Consider the following 21,562-nt stretch of genomic DNA (forward strand, 5'->3'; position numbering starts at 1 on the left):
GCCCCCCCCCCCCCCCCCCCCCCGCACCAGACCGCTTAGGTCTCTGTGCTGGAGAATTCCCTGGCAGGGGTGGGGAGAACTTCTCTGCCTAGTCAGGGTCTGCTACCAGAGTCTCTTGGGGCAAAGGGTAGCCCAACATATTGGGCTTCTGTAGGGGTGGATGTTGGGCATAGGAGCTCAAGGGGTCTGCATTTGAAATCTCTGTACGGTGTTCTGGCATGATACGAATTTGCTGCACCTGTTGCAAATGGGGTATGTGTTTTGCCAGCCAGTGGTACCAGCATTCCAGTTAAAGTGGCTGAGAAAGAGTCAACAAGTAGTGTTAAAGATGGGGGAACTCTAGAACGTTCAGGGGCCAATTTCTCAGTGCGAGTGATTCAGCTTCCTGAAGCCCCCTTTTGCTTTTTCTTTGGCCATATGTGTGCTTTGCCAAGAGTATGGATGGGCTGGTTAAAGGGAGGCAAACAAAAAAATTTTAAAAAGCCACTTTGCCTTGTCTTGGTTGTTCTCATGGTGACGTTTGACAAACAAGGAGATTGGAAACTGTCACTAAGAATGAACATTTCAGAAATTAACTATGATTTGAGGTAGCTCTGTTTCTCTTTACCAGGTATGAATGTTTTCAAATGGAAGCATTTTTTTTTTTAACACTACGTGGTCTGATGTTTGCTGGCTCTTGAAATACAAATAATAACATGGATGATGGTGGGTGGGTGGGTGGAAGGCTGTAAGTAACAGTTCTTAGGTTGGTTTCATTTTTCCATGAATTGCTTAAGTCCCTCTTTGGTTGGAAATTTGATGCACTCGGAGACATATGCCCTCTTCCAGGCCACTAATGAAAGGAATACAGTATATTTGAAAGGCGCTTCCACATTTTTTTGAAGCACCTGCACAACCATTGTGTCCTTTGATCCTTGCAATAGTTATCTTGATAGATTGCCCTTCAGTAGATGAAACAGAGTCCAGAGATGGTAAGGGAGTTGTTCAGACTCACAGAACAAGGCGTAGAGAGACACACAGAGAGAGGAGGGGGATAGGAAGGGAGAGGAAGAGGGAGATGGAGAGGTAGAGAGAGAGAGAGAGAGAGAGAGAGAGAGAGAGAGGAGAGACTAGATCACAGGGCTCTATAACTCTCTGGCAAGTGCTGTTTCAGTGACACCTTCCTGCCTCGGAAATAATTCAGCCTGACACACCTAGGCTATGATGCATATAAAATAGTCTCATAGTATTTGTATCAATTTCATAGGGCAAAGGGTTTTAGGACTACTTGGATCAATTGCTTTTCCTAGTTTCCTGAAAAATCATTCTCATCAGAAGTAATTGGACCTAGAAGCAGTGCTTTTAATGAGAAACCAATGATCTTCTGCCGGCAACAAAAGCACCAATATTTTCAATCTATAAATCTATAAATAAGGATTTATTGAAAATCCAATATCATGCTACAGAGGCACAGTTATAATTATGGATATCAGTATATACTACTAGGAACTAGATCATAGACTTTTTAGAGGACTACTTGTGGACTACTAAGAATTCAGCAACGGAGAGGAAGAGATAGTGCTCTGTGGTGCAATCAGGTAGACCATGATTTTGAATCTGGGGACACCTCTTGGTATGGAAGCCCTCTGAGTCTCTGTTTCCTCATCTACAAAATGGGCACGTCTACCATGCAAGGTTGGTCCAAGGAATAATATGACATTGTGTAATGTAAAGGGTATGACACATACATGTTCCCTGAATTGTAGATCTCTTCACTAGACAATAATTGGAGAGTCATTTATGATGGCCTGCACACCTGAGTGTGACCCCATAGACACTGTAACTAAGGAGGTATTAAAGTTGGTTTTGTATAGATAACACCTACAAAGTGTTGTGGTTGTAGTATTCATATTGGATGATAAACAATGGAGGTTAAAGATGGCACGGTTGTGGGTTCAGGTGCTGACTGCTATTGCTTGTGGAGATTAATCATCTGAGGGCTTGGTGATTATTTCTGTAATCAATTCAAGACACTAGAGAAATGTGGGCTCTGGTGCTTATGAGATACTTAGAGGGGGCAGGAGACCTATGACTGTGTGTGTCTACATGGTTTACTGAAGATCTTGGTGTTCTTTTTGATTCTCCTATAGGAAGAATGAAATAAAATATTGCTTCATTTATTTAGAAAAGCCATTGGAAGTCTGAATTCTGATCCTCTCCCCAACTCACAAAGCCACATGCTCTTCTTTTTTTTTTTTTTTTTAAGATTTTATTTATTCATTTGAGACACAGAGATAGAGAGAGAGAGCATGAGCGGGGGGAGAGGCAGAGGGAGAGGGAGAAGCAGGCTCCCCGCTGAGTCAGGAGCCCGATGTGGGGCTCCATCCCAGGACCCTGGGACCATGACCTGAGCTGAAGGCAGACGCTTAACCATCTGAGCCACCCAGGCACCCCCACATGCTCTTCTTATTTAACAAAATCACAGAGATGTAGTGTCTAGGGCTAGTCAAGGGTCAAGGTAGTGTGTACTAGACACAGTGAGGCTAAGTCTGTATTTCGAATATGCAGTCTTATAGAGTTCAACTGACAAACCCATTCAGAAAGAGGAGAGACCCTCCCACAACTGAGCACAAATCAGGCCATTTTAACCTGCATCTGTCACAAAGTTATGCATGGGGAAAAGGACACTTCTCCTTTCCATATCAGAAGCCCCTGAACGAGGACTAGGTAGAATACTTAGGTACAGTGAAATCTACAGAAGAGCAAGAATGGTTGATTTATACATTCAGCTAATATTTATTGAGGGTCTACTTTTTTTCTGCTCTAGGCTCTGGTGTTATAGAAATAAAAAAGATGTTCCGTCGTCTCAAGGAATGTACATTCTAACAGGGGAGACAAGCAAACAGGTGATTTGCAGTATGGAATGATTTATGCTACTACTGCGTTCAATAGGATATTCTCCATTCCTAGGATAGTAATATCCTGATATATTTCCTACCTTCTCTTTATATTTTCCTATTAATTAATTAACCCATCCAAGAAACCACCATTTATTAAGAAGTTATAACAGAGTGGTAAGTGCTATGATGTGATAAATATGAGATTCTATGGAGACTTCTGTATTAAATCTTATGTCACATTTTTCTTTACATTATTTCATCAAACCATTCTTTTATTTGTTCATTAATTAACCCCAATAGCATTTGTCTCACCCTTAGAATGTGCTAGACACTGTACTACTTGCCCAGGGTCCAAAAATAAAACACTTGATCCTTGACCTTAGGGAGTTTACAAGGAGACAGACAAGTAAACAGGTCAGTTCAACTCAGGATAGCAATTCTTTTCTGAGCATATGTTACATTATTACTCTCCAGGTTGGGACCAAAGCACTGCGCATTAGGTTTCTCGGCTGGGCTACCTTGTGACAAACCCACTCCCTTCTTTAGCTGCAGAGTCGGTTACAAGGCTTACAGTGGCATTATAAAGGAGTTGGAACTTCCCTTGCAGCACTCCATCATACCTTATCACCATGGCATTAGATATCAGTAAGCATTATTAGAGAATCCAATGTGCTCAGCTGTGTGGCAGGTACCATGGGGATCCCAAATAAATATGAGATGCAGCATCTGCCCACAGAGAGTTTAGTCTGGTTGGGGAGCTAAGATCACCCAGTGATTTCCTTGCAAGCAATACAAAAGAGTTTCTAACCACATTACTTTGTAGACTTCTTCGGCGCTCCCCTTCTGCTTCTTCCTTGGCAACCCTGCTATCATTTATATGTAGACTTACTGTTGAGCTCTTAAGGTTTGGTGCTGCCTGCAAAAGGGTAACTTTTGCATCAGTGTGCAAACCTAGCCACATCTGAACATTGTTGGCTTTAGAAACCAAAGGGAATGTGATGGCAAATGCAGTTAAGTAGGTAAGGTAAAGGGAATGGAGCACGAGTCTAGGGAATTGGAACTCAGCCTTTAGTATCACAGAGACTGTCTCGCCTAGAATAGCGTATCATTATTTACCAGTCTTCTGATGTTGGTCAGGAAATCAGCTACGTGGATTTTGTGGTTTTGTACACAGATTCGAAGAGGGAAAGTGGAGGATGTCTTTGCTGTTTACAGGAGACTTTTGTAGAATTAGTGATGTCAGGTATCCCTTAAATATTTTAAACTGAAGGGTGAGATTTGCATTTCTTGGCATCCTGGTATATTTAGTCCATAGATTTAGTATATGTATAAGTGAATGTATGTGTGGAGGGAGGAGAGTGAAAAGAGGGAAAAAGAGATTGAAAAAGAAAGAGAATGGATGAGAGAGAATAATAATAGGCTTGCCAGTTTGCTAAGATTTTTGTAAAAATATTCCAACATTTTTAGAGTCTCCTTATTATGGCAAATACTTTTTCTTCCAATCTTATGAAATGGAGGCATGCCTCCTGGGCACCCCTGGATGCTGGAAAGTGTTACTCCTCTGTACATCAGCATCTCTGCATTACCCTTTTTGTCACCCAAGCCGTGATCATTGCTGGAGGAAGATGCAATTCATTTCTTCTACTGCTAATGGAGACGTGATGAGACCTCTTCCTGCTTTTAGGAGATGTCAAATGGCCCATACACCCAGTCTATTTGGTGAGGCATTTTAAAATTTTAACTTTCTAATGTTGAATGATTCTGAGCTGACACTCTGAGGGAGTCATAGTAGGCAAAAGCTTCCCGAATTCTAGTCATATGTGCATAGGGATTTAGATTTTGGTTTCAAACTCAATCTTGAGTTCTTTCTATTTTTATACCTTTCACTAGGAAACTGTAGCATCTTCAATATGAGACATCCCCCTAAGGATGTGTGTGCTCTGCTATGGCACTGAGCAGTGGAAGAGTTTGCAGACTAAGGATGTATGTGGCAGACCAAATTGAATGCTTCCTGTTACAGGAAGTCTCAATGCATGTCATCTTAGTGCAAATAATGAAACTAAAACATCAGTTAGGCTTTGAAGAAAAATAGGAAGAAAGAAACAGCTCATCATGCTTTGGTCCCTAAAACAGAAGTTTTAAAGTTAGGGATTTGCAGGGATTTGAATGAAACCCTGGGTTAAGGAACTAGAAGAGCAGCCCCAAACCTATCAGATGTCAGATTCAGAAATCACTAGGAAATTGATACGGATGATGAAGCTGGTTTGGATAGCAAGGAAATGACACCACCTCCAATGAAAACAAACCAACAAACGGTTCAGTGAGCGTTTTTTATTTTACTTTTTCTTGTTATGACAGCGTCTTGGAACCACCTAAGTCTTATCCCTAAGGGTCAAAAGTAACCCTCAGTCTGCGGAAGGAAGCAATGGAAAACAGTGCAGCCTGCATCTTTTCAGGAATCGGCACTCGGGTTTTCTTTAAAAATCAAAGGCTTAAAATAAATAAATAAATAAATAAATAAAAATCAAAGGCTTCACTTCTACTAGGAGACATTCTAGGGCCACCCATTGCCTACATTGTATCTTATTGGCCCATTCACATCTAGCAGAGGCAGTGCGTCTCCCAGTGGGGATCTGCTTGCAAGATGTGTTCCAGAATAAACCGTTCCTCTCTCGTCTCCATGCAACTGCCGCAGAACTGAGTTAGTTTACATTAGTATTTGCTAATTTATTATTATCATTCCTTATTGGCAATTAACTGGTTACCTTAGAGATCACCTCTCTCCCCATACACCTTCACTAAAGTTGAGCTCAGCCAGAGGGCTTGCTAATGATCCTGAGATTTCTCTCCCGAGGGGACTGGAGGCAGGACATTTTCCAAAGAGGGCTCTGAGGCTTTGGAATTCCTCTTATGGGAGGACCACTTGTTTTGGGTCCTGGGGGCCCTACCTGGTTTTTCTTTGATTGTGGATTAGATTTACAAGGTGGGAGGAGCTGCAGACCTCTCCTTCCCTATCCTTGCCCTGTCTTGGCTGTGGTTTTGGTATTCTGTGCCCGGAGGCTGAAGCTAGGGGTGTGGGGGATTGCTTGTTAGGAATTAGAGGGCTAAAAAAAGGATGAAGCCACCTCCTGGCAAAGCTGGAGTCTTTGAATTACGGAGCTGCAGTGGATCTGAGGCAGCTGCTTGGAGTTTAAGATATTGACCCCTCTGCTTGTGTATCTCAGCTTTCAGGGCTTAGGGGAGACCAAGCTTGGCTGGATCAAGTGTCTCAGATGTGGGTAAATGAAGCCATTTGTACAAGAGGCCTGTGTGTGAGAGGCGGAAGGCTGGCTCAGGAGCGGCCATTTTCCCCTACTGAGAGGAGGCTTAATTTCTTGATGTGTGACTGGCTGGCCTTTAATGTGAGCCTCATTTACTTCGAACAATTGAGAGGCTTGAAGCGAAAGTCCCAGAGGATCAGTTGTTTGTAGAGGGAAATGCTCTTCAAGTTACATTTCCTTTTTGGCTGTTGTGTAGTTACGAGTGGTTTTTGTGTGGGCTGCATGGGGAGGGTCACTGTGCTTCCAGTGGATGTACCCAGGCTGCTAGCGCCTCCCTGTGTCACCCCAGGGAATGCTGTGGAAGGTACTGAGGCTGCCTGGAGAAACAGCTCTGCCAGCTTCAGGAACTTGGGCTCCCATGCAGAAATCTCATTTGTTATATCATTCAGCATTTTGCTTAAAAATATTGGCTGGGACTACACAGTTCCACAGCATCCCTGGAAGAGATGTGAGAAGGAACCAGTATTTACACTCTATAATCATGAAAATGGAGTTACAGCGAGGACAGATGGCTCAGCTAAGCACACAACATTTTGGGGCCAAACCCGACTCCATTTTGCTTGACAGCAGCTCCTCTGGTCCAGCTTCAAAGTGCTTTCTGTCACAGAACAGAAAGCCTGTTTGGGTGTCACAGGAGGACCTGTGGATATACCTTTGAACGGTCAGTTGTGTTCCTGAAAAGCTGTGCAGCAAGTGCGTGTTTTGTAAATTAGCCCCTGTATTAACCACAGTGATGGCATTCCATATTTATAGGAACCCTGCGGTGGATTTGTTCATAAAAGAAAGAACCCCATGTAATGTGAATAAACAACTCCTGACCAATGTCCTTTGTTAAGTCTGGATTTTTCCAGTGAAAAGTGAGATTCCTCACATGGGAGAGATTTACAAAATCTTTGAAAGGTGGGCCAATTCATTATTCTCTTGAGTTTTCACCATTTGGCTTTCCTGGTTGAATTTCACTTACTTAAAAAATGTGATTATGTAATATTTAAAATACACGGCATCCAGAGAAGACAGGTACATTTAACAAATGCTACATTTCATATTTGTTCCTGATTATTTAAAAAAATTAAAGGTTACAGCTACCCCCTTCCCATCCTCTTCATCTCCCTCCACTCTTTGTAAGCCTGTGGCTGGACAAATTGAAGCCTCTTGGGAATGTGTTTGGTGCTACTTGCTTTAGCCTCCTGAGCTCACTCCTGAAAGAGATGGCTCTCACTTTGCTGCTCCAGGTTCTGAACGCTCCCCAAGTCAATAAACGGTTCTCGGATTCAGTAGAGCCCGGGAATTACTTTGGAAAATGAAAGGGCTTTCTTATACTTCCTTTAAATTCAGCTTTTGGGGAGGTAGAAGAAAGGTTTTTTTCAGGAAGAAAAAAGGAGGTTTTTTCAGGAAGAAAAAAAATGAGAGTGAGAGGTAGACAGATGGACAGACAGACAGGTGTTAGGTGTTGGGGTAGCTATCTTGAGTTTTGAGCAGACCGTTTGTGATTGAAGCAGACCGGAAGCTTGATGTGAAGTCTGCATTCTCCTTGAGCTCAGTGCTCATGGACGAGCACCAGGCCTTCTTCATGTCAGATGCTTAAGCACTGCCTTGGTGTGCATAGACTTCAGATGCTCCATTAAGTCTCTGAGTGCCAGGGTGGCCAGTTTTCAGCTTCTCCCACTGGGCCCCATCTGGCTGCTCTTCCGTGGCAAGCTGCTCTCCCTCACTGCCACCAGCACTGTGGCCTTGGTGGTCCCTGCTTTCTGGATTATTTTCATTTCTATATCTGATTTCCAGAGCATGAAGGGCACCTCTTCTCAGATTGTGTAGTTTGCTCTTCTCAACAAAATGGATTCTCTGTGCAAGCTGGCAGGAAGATAAATTCAATCCAAAGGCCAGACTCTCTCCTTTTAGGGGAGTGTGTGTGTGTGTGTATGTGTGTGTGTGTGTGTGAGAGAGAGAGAGAAAGAGAGAGAGAGAGAGAGAGAGATTGAGAGTGATTTGCTTCTCACCCACTTATTCTGCCTCTGTGGTGATGGAGCATTTATGGGCTGGGCTGGCCTGATTATACACATGTCTATGAGCTTAGGCACTCAGAGTCCCCCTCCCCAGCCGTTGACACTCTGCTGGTTACCTTCCTGAGGAAAAGCTTCTAAGTCTAGTCACAACAGGGTGTTATTCCCCCACATGTGAGGCCAGGGCACCCCAGTTTGATATAGCCCAGGAACAGATCTCCTGGGGGCTACTTTTAATTGAGAGCTCTGAGTAGGAAGCAGCCAAATAATCATTGCTATGTATGCAACCCAGCTTAAGAAAACTTTGTAGGGAATTTCAGTTCCTTGGAAATTATTTTCGGAGGCTCAGTTTCTCTTTTTGTGCCTTTTGGACATAATTCTGTTTCAAACTCTACTCTAATCCTTTAATTCACTTGGCTTGAGGAAATCTTATCCAGGTATGTAGCTATAAAACCGTATCTTTTCTAAGTGAGATGTATGAGCAGGAATCAGTCTGTATTCAGGGCGATTGGTTTAACCTTTAAACAACTTTTTTTTTTTTTTTTTTTTTTTTACAACTAAAGATGTCTGTAATCTAGCATTCATATCTGAAACTTGACATGTTTGAAGGATGCCAGGACTCAAAATGCAGGTCTGAGCAGAGACATCTGGCTATAGGTAATGGTGAATGGCTTGTTGGAAGACTGATTTCCTCCTCTGTGCTGCCAGGCACAGTGACCCATGGTGAGGACACAGGCACACTGCATTCTGAAGATTGGCATTGACTCTGATCTTGCATACTGGTCATTTCTTTAACTAGTGCATTTCCATTTTCTCAAATACAGACTCTCAAGTGATGGAGTATGCTAATGGCAATGTTTGTTCCTAAGAGCTTAGGGGAGAGAACAGGATGGCATTAGCATTAAATAATAACTTTTCTATCGGACTTTGCCTGATTTTTAAAAATTTTTTTTATTGTTATGTTAATCACCATACATTACATCATTAGTTTTTGATGTAGTGTTCCATGATTCATTGTTTGTGCATAACACCCAGTGCTCCATGCAGAACGTGACCTCTTTAATACTCATCACCAGGCTAACCCATTCTTCCACCCCCCTACTCTCTAGAACCCTCAGTTTGTTTTTCAGAGTCCATCATCTTTCATGGTTTGTCTCCCCCTCCGATTCCCCCCTCTTCATCCTTCCCCTCCTGCTATCTTCTTTTTTTTTTTCTTAACATATAATGTATTATTTGTTTCAGAGGTACAGATCTGAGATTCAACAGTCTTGCACAATTCACAGTGCTCACCAGAGCACATACCCTCCCCAGTGTCTATCACCCAGCCATCCCATCCCTCCCAGCCCAACCCCCACTCCAGCAACCCTCAGTTTGTTTCCTGAGGTTAAGAATTCCTCCTATCAGTGAGGTCATATGATACATGTCTTTCTCTGATTGACTTATTTCGCTCAGCATAACACCCTTCAGTTCCATCCACGTCGTTGCAAATGGCAAGATCTCATTCCTTTTGATGGCTGCATAATATTCCATTGTATATATATACCACATCTTCTTTATCCATTCATCTGTTGATGGACATCTTGGCTCTTTCCACAGTTTGGCTATTGTGGACATTGCTGCTATAAACATCGGGGTGCATGTACCCCTTCGGATCCCTACATTTGTATCTTTGGGGTAAATACCGAGTAGTGCAATTGCTGGATCATATGGTAGCTCTATCTTCAACTTTTTGAGGAACCTCCATACTGTTTTCCAGAGTGGTTGCACCAACTTGCATTCCCACCAACAGGGTAGGAGGGTTCCCCTTTCTCCGCATCCCCGCCAACATCTGTCGTTTCCTGACTTGTTAATTTTAGCCATTCTGACTGGTGTGAGGTGGTATCTCATTGAGGTTTTGATTTGGATTTCCCTGATGCCAAAGTGATGTTGAGCTCTTTTTCATGTGTCTGTTGGCCATTTGGATGTCTTCTTTAGAAAAATGTCTGTTCATGTCTTCTGCCCATTTCTTGATTGGATTATTTGTTCTTTGGGTGTTGAGTTTGATAAGTTCTTTATAGATTTTGGATACTAGCCCTTTATCTGATATGTCTTTGCAAATATCTTCTCCCATTCTGTCAGTTGTCTTTTGGTTTTGTTGACTGTTTCTTTTGCTGTGCAAAAGCTTTTTATCTTGATGAAGTCCCAATAGTTCATTTTTGCCCTTGCTTCCCTTGCCTTTGGCGATGTGTCTAGGAAGAAGTTGCTGCGGCTGAGGTCGAAGAGGTTGCTGCCTGTGTTCTCCTTTAGGATATTGATGGACTCCTGTCTCACACTGAGGTCTTTCAACCATTTTGACTCTATTTTTGTGTGTGGTGTAAGGAAATGGTCCAGTTTCATTCTTCTGCATGTGGCTGTCCAATTTTCCCAACACCATTTGTTGAAGAGACTGTCTTTTTCCCATTGGACATTCTTTCCTGCTTTGTCAAAGATTAGTTGACCATAGAGTTGAGGGTCCATTTCTGGGCTCTCTATTCTCTTCCGTTGATCTATGTGTCTGTTTTTATGCCAGCACCATACTGTCTTGATGATGACAGCTTTGTAATAGAGCTTGAAGTCCGGAATTGTGATGCCGCCAGCTTTGCTTTTCTTTTTCAACATTCCTCTGGCTATTTGGGGTCTTTTCTGGTTCCATACAAATTTTAGGATTATTTGTTCCATTTCTTTGAAAAAAGTGGATGGTATTTTGATGGGGATTGTATTTAATGTGTAGATTGCTCTAGGTAGCATTGACATCTTCACAATATTTGTTCTTCCAATCCATGAGCATGGAATGTTTTTCCATTTCTTTGTGTCTTCCTCAATTTCTTTCATGAGTATTTTATAGTTTTCTGAGTACAGATCCTTTGCCTCTTTGGTTAGATTTATTCCTAGGTATCTTATGGTTGTGGGTGCAATTGTAAATGGGATTGACTCCTTAATTTCTCTTTCTTCTGTCTTGTTGGTGGTGTAGAGGAATGCCACTGATTTCTGTGCATTGATTTTATATCCTGTCACTTTACTGAGTTCCTGTATGAGTTCTAGCAGTTTTGGGGTGGAGTCTTTTGGGTTTTCCACATAAAGTATCATATCATCTGCAAAGAGTGAGAGTTTGACTTCTTCTTTGCCGATTTGGATGCCTTTTATTTCTTTTTGTTGTCTGATTGCTGTGGCTAGGACTTCTAATACTATGTTGAATAGCAGTGGTGATAGTGGACATCCCTGCCGTGTTCCTGACCTTAGGGGGAAAGCTCTCAGTTTTTCCCCATTGAGAATGATATTCGCTGTGGGTTTTTCATAGATGGCTTTTATGATCTTGAGGTATGTACACTCGATCCCTATACTCTGAAGAGTTTTGATCAAGAAAGGATGCTGTACTTTGTCAAATGCTTTTTCTGCATCTATTGAGAGGATCATATGATTCTTGTTCTTTCTTTTGTTAATGTATTGTATCACGTTGATTGATTTGCGGATGTTGAACCAACCTTGCAGCCCAGGGATAAATCCCACTTGGTCGTGGTGAATAATCCTTTTAATGTACTGTTGGATCCTATTGGCTAGTATTTTGGTGAGAATTTTTGCATCCATGTTCATCAAGGATATTGGTAATTCTCCTTTTTGATGGGGTCTTTGGTTTGGGGATCAAGGTAATGGTGACCTCAAAACGAGTTTGGAAGTTTTCCTTCCATTTCTATTTTTTGGAACAGTTTCAGAAGAATAGGTATTAATTCTTCTTTAAATGTTTGGTAGAATTCCCCTGGGAAGCCATCTGGCCCTGGGCTTTTGTTTTTTGGGAGATTTTTGATGACTGCTTTAATTTCCTTAGTGGTTATAGGTCTGTTCAGGTTTTCTATTTCTTCCTGGTTCAGTTTTGGTAGTTGATACATCTCTAGGAATGCGTGCAATCCTTCCAGATTATCTAATTTGCTGGCATAGAGTTGCTCATAATATGTTCTTATGATTGTTTGTATTTCTTTGGTGTTGGTTGTGATCTCTCCTCTTTCATTCATGATTTTGTTGATTTGGGTCTTTTCTCTTCTTTTTGGTAAGTCTGGCCAGGGGTTTATCAATCTTGTTAATTCTTTCAAAGAACCAGCTCCTAGTTTCATTGATCTGTTCTACTGTTCTTTTAGTTTCTATTTCATTGATTTCTGCTCTGATCTTTATTATTTCTCTTCTCCTGTTGGGTTTAGGCTTTATTTGCTGTTCTTTCTCCAGCTCCTTTAGGTGTAGGGTTAGGTTGTGTACTTGAGACCTTTCTTGTTTCTTGAGAAAGGCTTGTATTGCTATATACTTGCCTCTTAGGACTGCCTTTGCTGCATCCCAAAGATTTTGAACAGTTGTGTTTTCATTTTCATTTGTTTCCATGAATTTTTTAATTCTTCTTTAATTTCCTGGTTGACCCATTCATTCTTTAATAGGATGCTCTTTAGCCTCCATGTATTTGAGTTCTTTCCAACTTCCCTCTTGTGATTGAGTTCTAGTTTCAAAGCATTGTGGTCTGAAAATAGGCAGGGAATGATCCCAATCTTTTGGTACCGGTTGAGACCGGATTTGTGACCTAGGATGTGATCGATTCTGGAGAATGTTCCATGGGCACTAGAGAAGAATGTGTATTCCGTTGCTTTGGGGTGGAATGTTCTGAATATGTCTGTGAAGTCCATTTGGTCCAGTGTGTCATTTCAAGTCTTTATTTCCTTGTTGATCTTTTGCTTAGATGATCTGTCCATTTCAGTGAGGGGGGGTGTTAAAGTCCCCCACTATTATTGTATTGTTGTCAATGTGTTTCTTTGCTTTTGTTATTAATTGCCTTATATAATTGGCTGCTCCCGTGTTAGGGGCATAGATATTTACAATTGTTAGATCTTCTTGTTGGATAGACCCTTTAAGTAGGATATAGTGTCCTTCCTCATCTCTTATTACAGTCTTTGGTTTAAAATCTAATTTGTCTGATATAAGGGCTGCCACCCCAGCATTCTTTTGGTGTCCATTAGCATGGTAAATGATTTTCCACCCCCTTACTTTCAATCTGGGGGTGTCTTTGGGTCTAAAATGAGTCTCTTGCAGACAGCATATTGATGGTTCTTGTTTTTTAGTCCAATCTGATAGCCTGTGTCTTTTGATTGGGGCATTTAGCCCATTTACATTCAGGGTAACTATTGAAAGATAGGAATTTCGTGCCATTGTATTGCCTGTAAGGTGACTGTTACTGTGTATTGTCTGTGTTCCTTTCCGGTCTATGTTGCTTTTAGGCTCTCTCTTTGCTTAGAGGACCCTTTCAATATTTCTTGTAGGGCTGGTTTCGTGTTTGCAAATTCCTTCAGTTTTTGTTTGTCCTGGAAGCTTTTTATCTCTCCTTCTATTTTCAATGACAGCCTAGCTGGATATAGTATTCTTGGTTGCATATTTTTCTCATTTAGTGCTCTGAATATATCATGCCAGTCCTTTCTGGCCTGCCAGGTCTCTGTGGATAGGTCTGTTGCCAATCTAATGTTTCTACCCTTGTAGGTTACAGATCTCTTCTCCCGAGCTGCTTTCAGGATTTTCTCTTTGTCTCTGAGACTTGTAAGATTTACTATTAGATGTCGGGGTGTTGACCTATTTTTCTTGATTTTGAGCGGGGTTCTCTGTGCCTCCTGATTTTGATGGCTGTTTCCTTCCCCAAATTAGGGAAGTTCTCTGCTATAATTTGCTCCAATATACCTTCTGCCACTCTCTCTCTTTCTTCTTCTTCTGGGATCCAAATTATTCTAATATTGTTTCATCTTATGGTATCGCTTAGCTCTCGAATTCTGCCTTCGTGATCCAGTAGTTGTTTATTTCTCTTTTTCTCAGCTTCTTTATTTTCCATCATTTGGTCTTCTATATCACTAATTCTTCTGCCTCATTTATCCTAGCAGTTAGCGCCCCCATTTTTGTTTGCACCTCATTAATAGCCTTTTTGATTTTGACTTGGTTAGATTTTAGTTCCTTTATTTCTCCAGAAAGCATTTCTCTAATAACTTCCATGCTTTTTTCAAGCCCAGCTAGTATCTTTAAAGTGATGATTCTGAACTCTAGATCCAATATCATACTAATGTCCGTATTGAGTAGATCCCTGGCAGTTGGTACTACCTCTTGTTCTTTTTGTTGAGGTGACTTTTTCTGTCTTGTCATTTTGTCCAGAGGAGAACAGATTAATGAGAGAACAAAATGCTAACAGGGTAGCAATGTCCCCAGAAAATATACTCTAAACAAATTAGAAAAGACCTGAAGCCGGGGGAAAAGGGAAGGAAAAGAAAGTAAAAAGAAAAAGCAAAAAAAAAAAGAAAAAGAAAAAGATAAAAACAGAACAAAAAAACCCCCAGAATATGATCAAATATGATCATGCTGGTACATAGATTAGTGCCACGCACTAGATTTTGGGTGTATTTTGGTCTGTTAGAAGATAGTGCCTCCCAAAATTTTAAAGAAAGAAAAACTTATATATGTACAAAAATAAGGGTTGATATGATGAAGGGATTGGATATGACTGTAAAGATGAAAATTATAAAAAACATTTTATAAAAGGAATTGATAAGAAGTTGTTTGAAAAAAGAAAAGAGGATTTAAAAAAAAAGAAAAAAAAAGGGAGAGAATGTGATCAGACAGGAGAGTAGAACAAAGCCATACACTAGAGATTTAGGGTATATTTTGATCTGTTAGAAGAAACTATCTCAAAATTTTAAAGAGAGAACAACTTATATTTATATGCCAAAAATAAGGGTAGCTACTATGAAGGGATAGAATATGACTCTAAAAATGAAAAATAAAAAATGTTTTTTAAAAAAGGGATTGATAAGATGTTGGTTGAAAAAGGGAAAAAGAAAAATTCAAAAAAAAAAAAGACAGTTAAAAAAAATTAACTTTGAAAGACTAAAGAATCATGGTAAAAAAGCCATGGATTCTACGCGCTGTATTCCCCTAGCACTGGAGTTCTGCCGTTCTCATTGATCGGTAAACTTGGTCTTGGCTGGCTGTTCTCACTGATCTTCTGGGGCAGGGGCCTGTTGCCATGGTTCCCAGATATCTTTGCCAGAGGTGGAATTGCCCCGCTCTTGCCAGTCTGGGCTAAGTCATCTGCTCGGGTTTGCTCTCGGGAGCTTTTTTTCCCTGCAAGATTTCCATATAGCTTTGGAGGCTGAGAGTGAAAATGTCGGCCTCCCAATCTCTGCCCCGGAGGTGCCGGAGGAGCTGAGAACTCGGGGCCCTGCTCCTCAGTGAGCCCCCAGAGAAAAGCAGTCAGTCACTCCCGTCTCCCCAGTCTCCGGCCGCACTCCGTGCTCACCCAGCCTGTGACCGAGCATTTCTATCTCTGGCACCTGACTTGGTGTGGAGTCTCCAAACCCAGCAGATCCCTGTGGTGCACTCCCGCACCTCTCCTTCCGGGGGAAGAAGGGGAGTCTCCCCGTATCTGCCGCTTGTTGGGTCCCTGCTGGAGGAGCAGTGGCCCAACTGTGCCGCGGATCACGGTTTATGGCAACCGCAAGCTGAGAGCCCGTGCCTCGGCTCCGTCTCTGCAGCTGGCTTCCCTGCTCTGATACCTGGGAGCTGTGCCGCACTCAGGCACCCCCGGTCTTTCTGTGACCTCGAGGGTCCTGAGACCACATTGTCCCGCGAGGTTTCCACCCCCCACTTAGCCACCGGGGTGGCGTCCCTCAGCAGAGCCGACTTCTAAAAGTTCCGATTTTGTGCTCTATGCCTCTATCACTTGTGAGAATCGGCCAACCAAGGCCCCCTCCCCCGCCATCTATCCTCTCGAATATCGCCTCGGATTCACTTCTCTTCACGTCCTACCTTCCAGAAAGTGGTCGCTTTTCTTTTCAGAGAGTTGTTGCTATTCTTTTCTTCGATCTCCTGTTGAGTTTGTAGTGTTCAGAATGTTTTGATCCCTATCCAGCTGAATTCCTGAGACCAGACAAAATCCAGGTCTCCTACTCCTCCACCATCTTGCTCCACCACTGCCTGATTTTTTAAAATTGTAAGACAATTTATGATAGTTATGGCTCTTTAGAAACAATCTCAAATGCTACATAAGAAACACCAGTTTTCTGTATGGCTTGTGAGCTTGCTACTGGGGTGTATGTCCTTATACCTCCAGGTCACTCTTTTAATTTTGCCTCTACTGGGTAATTTTTTTAGAGATGGAAAAAGGCAGGTGCCTTGTTGTGGAAAGAAATACAATAAGGAAATGTCTGAAATGGAAAAAAAAAAAGTTAAACCGTCTTTGCACAAACTACACTTTATAGAGTGACCTGATAGAGCAAAACTTTATAAAACTAGTAAGCCATAATACCATGGCACTGGGCATTGTTGGAGTGGCATCAGGGGATTCAGTCTTTACACATCTGATCATCTGGTGTCCTTAAGAAGAGATCATGGAAGGTGGAGAAAAACCCGCAACTGCAAAGGTTTGTGGCTGGGCACAGTGCCATATTTGGAGGTATGGGAGTCAAAGAATGTGTGACATTTGCATTACCTTGCTCTCCTCTGAGCCTAGCAAGCTCCATCAGGACAGTTATCTCTAATGTGTGAGCCACCCCAAGTCACTGTATTCCCAAAGATAACAATCTGGAAGTGTAATTCTGGGATAGGGGAGGATTTCACTAGCAAAACAGATGAAACAGAATTAAAAACCTCATAAAAGAAGAACTTCAGTTCATTGAAATCTATTATTACTAAGGAAACCACTCCAAGACATCGAGAATTCTGAAAAATCCAAACAGATGCCGAACTGCATCAACCCTGGAACAATTATGTGAGGAGATTGGGTCAGGTTATCTCCAAGTTCTTTTGCAGCTCCGATTGTAATTCTGTGAATTTTATAGCATTGGTTTGAAGGGCTTCCTATAGTTGAGTGCATTAAGGTTTGAGTCCATGTGATCACAACAGCTGCCCTGTAGGTGGTATTGAGGGTAAGGGACTTATCTATGACAGGTGAGGCAATAGGTTCAAGCCTTTAGCTTTTAAATGAGGGCAACATATTCTGTGTCCAATGTAGGTTGCATGTCAAAACTCAGTAGCCTCCCCATTCAAATAGGTTTTCCTGTCCAATGTAAGTTCTGTCATAAAGGTAGCAATGAGTATACTAACCTTGCTTCAGTTGGTCCATACTTGTTCTAGGGATGTGTAGCAGATACACTCCTCTTGCCAGGGAAACTTGACTTTTCAGAAGAACACAGATTCACTTAAATATAAATTATGTTGATTATCATGCTACCTAAAATTTCACAGAGCTGGAAGTCACCGAGATCTCCTTTTTAAGTTTGGTATTCTTGAGAACTGTTTTGTATATCATGATAAATTATCTAACCTTTCATACTGTGGAAGACCAACATTATGGAAATAAGCAGCTTTTTATTCCATTCTAAGGTCAGTCTAACCAAATTATGCAACTTCTAATGCAATTGCTTGAAGCTTCCACTTTGAATGTTTTCTCATTTTAATACCTTGCACGAGATAAATATTTTAGCTACTCTTCATTCTTAACAATATATTTCACTGATTGTCATTCTCTTTGTGGTGTTTGTTGGCATGAGGGGCAGTTAGTTCACCATGGCTTTGCTCATTTTGCTGTTTGCTATAGATAATTAGCAAAGAGCCAGAATTCAGTAAAAACATGTATTTTTGTTGTCGTTATTTTTAATTTCAGACCATGGGAGGCTCACTGAGCCCTATAGAATAAATATATGTGGGGCACGTGGGGGTTTTGCTTGCATGCCAAAAGCGAGGTAGATTTTCTTTTAAAGTAGATTTGATTCCAGAATTACTAAACCATTAAACTCAATGCATGTTGGAGACTGGTGGATGGCATTCAGCAGGATTTGGGGCACTGTCTGTAACAAAGCAATCTATTTCTTGCACGGAGTAAACTGCTATTTCAGGGGCAGAGGAGGTCAGTTAGGGAGCCCTTGGGAAGCTCTGTTTTACTTTTAAGCCCCTTAAAGAATATTTTTCAGGGGCTCCTTGAAGGCAGGGACGAAGCCTATAAAATTCCTTTTGTATGTAAGTTTTGTTACTTGTGAGTTTCTACAGTGGTTGTTATGCCCTGATTTTACAGGGTATTCATTTATTCTAGGTGAATCCTGACCCTGTGGATATGATGATTTGCCTTCAGACTTTAGTGAATGGACTTTCTGTTTAGTAGTTTGGCTCTTTTCAAAAAAATATTTTGACTTGAAAACATTTACCCATTCATCCACCTACCAATTATTTGTAGATCATCCTTTACTGACCAGCTCCATACTCAGCTCTGAGGGATAGAGAAAGTATAAGGTACCAACCCTCATAGCTTATGTTATTATTGAGGAGACAAGATGAGAGGTTAAATACATTAAAAAAAAAACAAACGATGGTGAAAGTAAGGATTATTTACTAAATGGTGTTATGTGATTATATTATTGGAAAAAAATAGCTTTTTATTTCCCATTATATGACAAGTATATTCCATATAAAGAGTTAAAATTTTAAGATGAAAATGCAAATAATAAAATCAATTGAAAAGGACTTCAGAGATATAAAAGCAATAGAAATGAACACAAAGAAAAAGACCAGCAGCTCTATTAAAATTTAGAAATATCTGTATGTCTAAAAAATAGTAAGCTAAGTTAAAAAATAAACTATAAGCTGGGGAAATATTTTAAATTTATATAGCAAAGAACCTATATTTATTCTAGAAATATTTATATAGTGCTTACTATGTACTAGTCAGTATTCAAGGTGCTGGGGATATGAGTGAACAAAACAAAGTCCCTGTCTTCATTATGCACACAAACAAGAAACAAATAAATATATAATATGTTCGGTGATGAAATGGAGAAAAATAAGGAAGTGATAAAGTTTACATGTTCTGTCAGGAATGAGGGCTCTCTAGAAAGGTTAGGGAAGACATCTTGGATAAGGGGACATTTAAGCAATGTCTTTAATATATAAAGAGCTCTTACAGATCAATAAATAAGACAAATACCCCAATATAAAAATTATGCAAAAGACACAAATTGATAATTCATAAAGAGGCTGTACAAATTACCAGTAGATACAAAAATATTTCAATCTTAGTAACTTAACAATAGCAATGGAATGCCAATATTAACTTTTAACTACAAACACTATATGTACTTATTAAAAAGTCTAACAATATAGGAGCCTATAAAATAGAAGCTAAAGTCTCCCCAACTCTCTCCTTATTAATCCATTACCTTGGGGGAACCACAGACAACAATTTGATGTGCAAGATATCTTATTTTTACTTAGAGAATTAGGAAAAATTAAAAAAAAATATACTCAGCATTGGCAAGGGTATGGTTATCATATACTGCTACATGGAATATAATTGATAGAATTGAAATTGACATAATCTTTCTTGGGGGCAATTTGTCAATACACGTTAAAAGCCCTGAAATATCTAGTTTCTTCTTCTGGAAGTTATCATAAGGAAATTATTTTAAATTTGCCTAGAAATTCATGTTCAGGGGCGTTAAATTCAGTACAATTTTTAGAACTAAAATATTGAAAATATCCTCAATATCATCAGTATGTAAATGTCTAAATATGATACGTACATTGCTAGAATACTGTGAAGACATTAAAATAACATTTTGAGGAATACTTAATGATGCAAGAAAACACTCTTTATATAACATACAGTAATTGAAAAAAATCAACAAATGAAACAGCATGTATAGATTGATTCCAATTGTTTAAAAATATAGGAAAAAATACTGGAAGGAAAATTACTAAAGCATTAATAATTATCACAGGATGCAGGAAATCAGGCAATTTTTACTTTTGAAAAATAGTTTTCTAATTTCCCAAATTTTCTATTTTGAACACGCAGTATTTTTGAGATCAGAAAAGCAATTACTTAAAAGAGATAACTACATACTATACAGTAAATATTAAGAACCAAAGAGGTGGCATAAAATTATAAATTATTCTGAGGCAGGACATACCATTTATGTTCTTTATTTTCATTTTCAATTAGATCACACCTTCTAAATTTTTCTTATTTTTCCTTTTTTGGAGGTCTCTGTCAGATGAAGTTTCACATTAAAAAATAACCCTTTTCTTTACAGTTTACCTTTTCAATATGAGAAATAATATTATGAAAAATATTTTTTCCTTCTTCACTTTTCTTACCCATATGTATAGTCTTGTGAAAGTAGATTCATCTCACCAGTGTTAGACATCTGGTTCACAAATTTTATTTTTAGAATGAGAGATTTTATTTTATTTTTTATTTTTTTAAAGATTTTATTTATTTATTTGAGAGAGAGAATGAGACAGAGAGAGAGAGCACGAGATGGGGGAGGGTCAGAGGGAGAAGCAGGCTCCCCGCCGAGCAGGGAGCCCGATGCGGGACTTGATCCCAGGACTCCAGGATTATGACCTGAGCCGAAGGCAGTCGCTCAACCAACTGAGCCACCCAGGCGTCCCAGAATGAGAGATTTTATAATAGTAACATTTAACTGTAATCTGTACAGATTTTTAATACTATGAAAATGATATAGGCTTTGTCTAAGGGTCGCTTTTGGCAAAATATATTTTTTCAGTGTCCTTTTCAGGACCAAATAGCCAGTTTGAGGGAGGACCTTTTTAATATTCCTCAATATGCGATTTCATATTTGGGCTTCTCGAATCTGAAGCATACAATAGCCCCCAACAATTTGGAACAAAAAAAGGAGGGAGTTAATGAGTTGGCTGTCACTGAGAGGCTCAAAATTTCAAATCCAGCCTTGGTTAAATGCAGTATTTTTTTTCAACAAAACGGAATGAATTCAATCTTTCTTTCTTTCTTTCTTTTTTGCTTTTTAATGCTTTATTGAATTCAACCTTTTTATGAAAGGCACATTTATTTGATTGACTCCCCATTTAGTAGCCTAACTTTGTACAGCATAAATAAAAAAAAAAACAAAACAGGGCGCCTGGGTGGCTCAGATGGTTAACGTCTGCCTTCGGCTCAGGTCATGATCTCAGGGTCCTGGGATCGAGTCCCGCATCGGGCTCCCTGCTCAGCGGGGAGCCTGCTTCTCCCTCTGCCTTTCTCTCTCGCTCTGTCTCTCATGAATAAAAAAAAAAAATCTAAAAACAAAAACAAAAACAAAAACAAAACAGCATCCTTTGGGACACCTCTTTAATTGATGGCTGTATAAACTTGATATAGTCAGTACTGCACTTAAATACAAAATGTTTATTCAGTGGCCCTGTGTAGATATCAGAACTATTTAGATATTGTAAAGAAAATTCTTATTAAAAAACAAACAGATGCTTCATACTCCCCTCCCCCGCATAAGCTGATAGAAGAGAATGTCATCTGTACAATGTCATCTTG

The 21,562-nt window shown here is 40.2% G+C and overlaps 1 protein-coding gene across 3 annotated transcripts in view; it reads left to right on the top strand.

Moving 5' to 3' along the window:
* Positions 1-21,562, top strand: part of PCDH19 (protocadherin 19) — a 125,965-nt gene that overhangs the window by 6,410 nt on the left and 97,993 nt on the right. The gene's annotated exons all lie outside the window — the stretch shown is intronic.

This window comes from Mirounga leonina, unplaced genomic scaffold (assembly GCF_011800145.1).
Source record: "Mirounga leonina isolate KUSES-001 unplaced genomic scaffold, KU_Mleo_1.0 Mir_101414, whole genome shotgun sequence".
NCBI lineage: Eukaryota > Metazoa > Chordata > Mammalia > Carnivora > Phocidae > Mirounga > Mirounga leonina.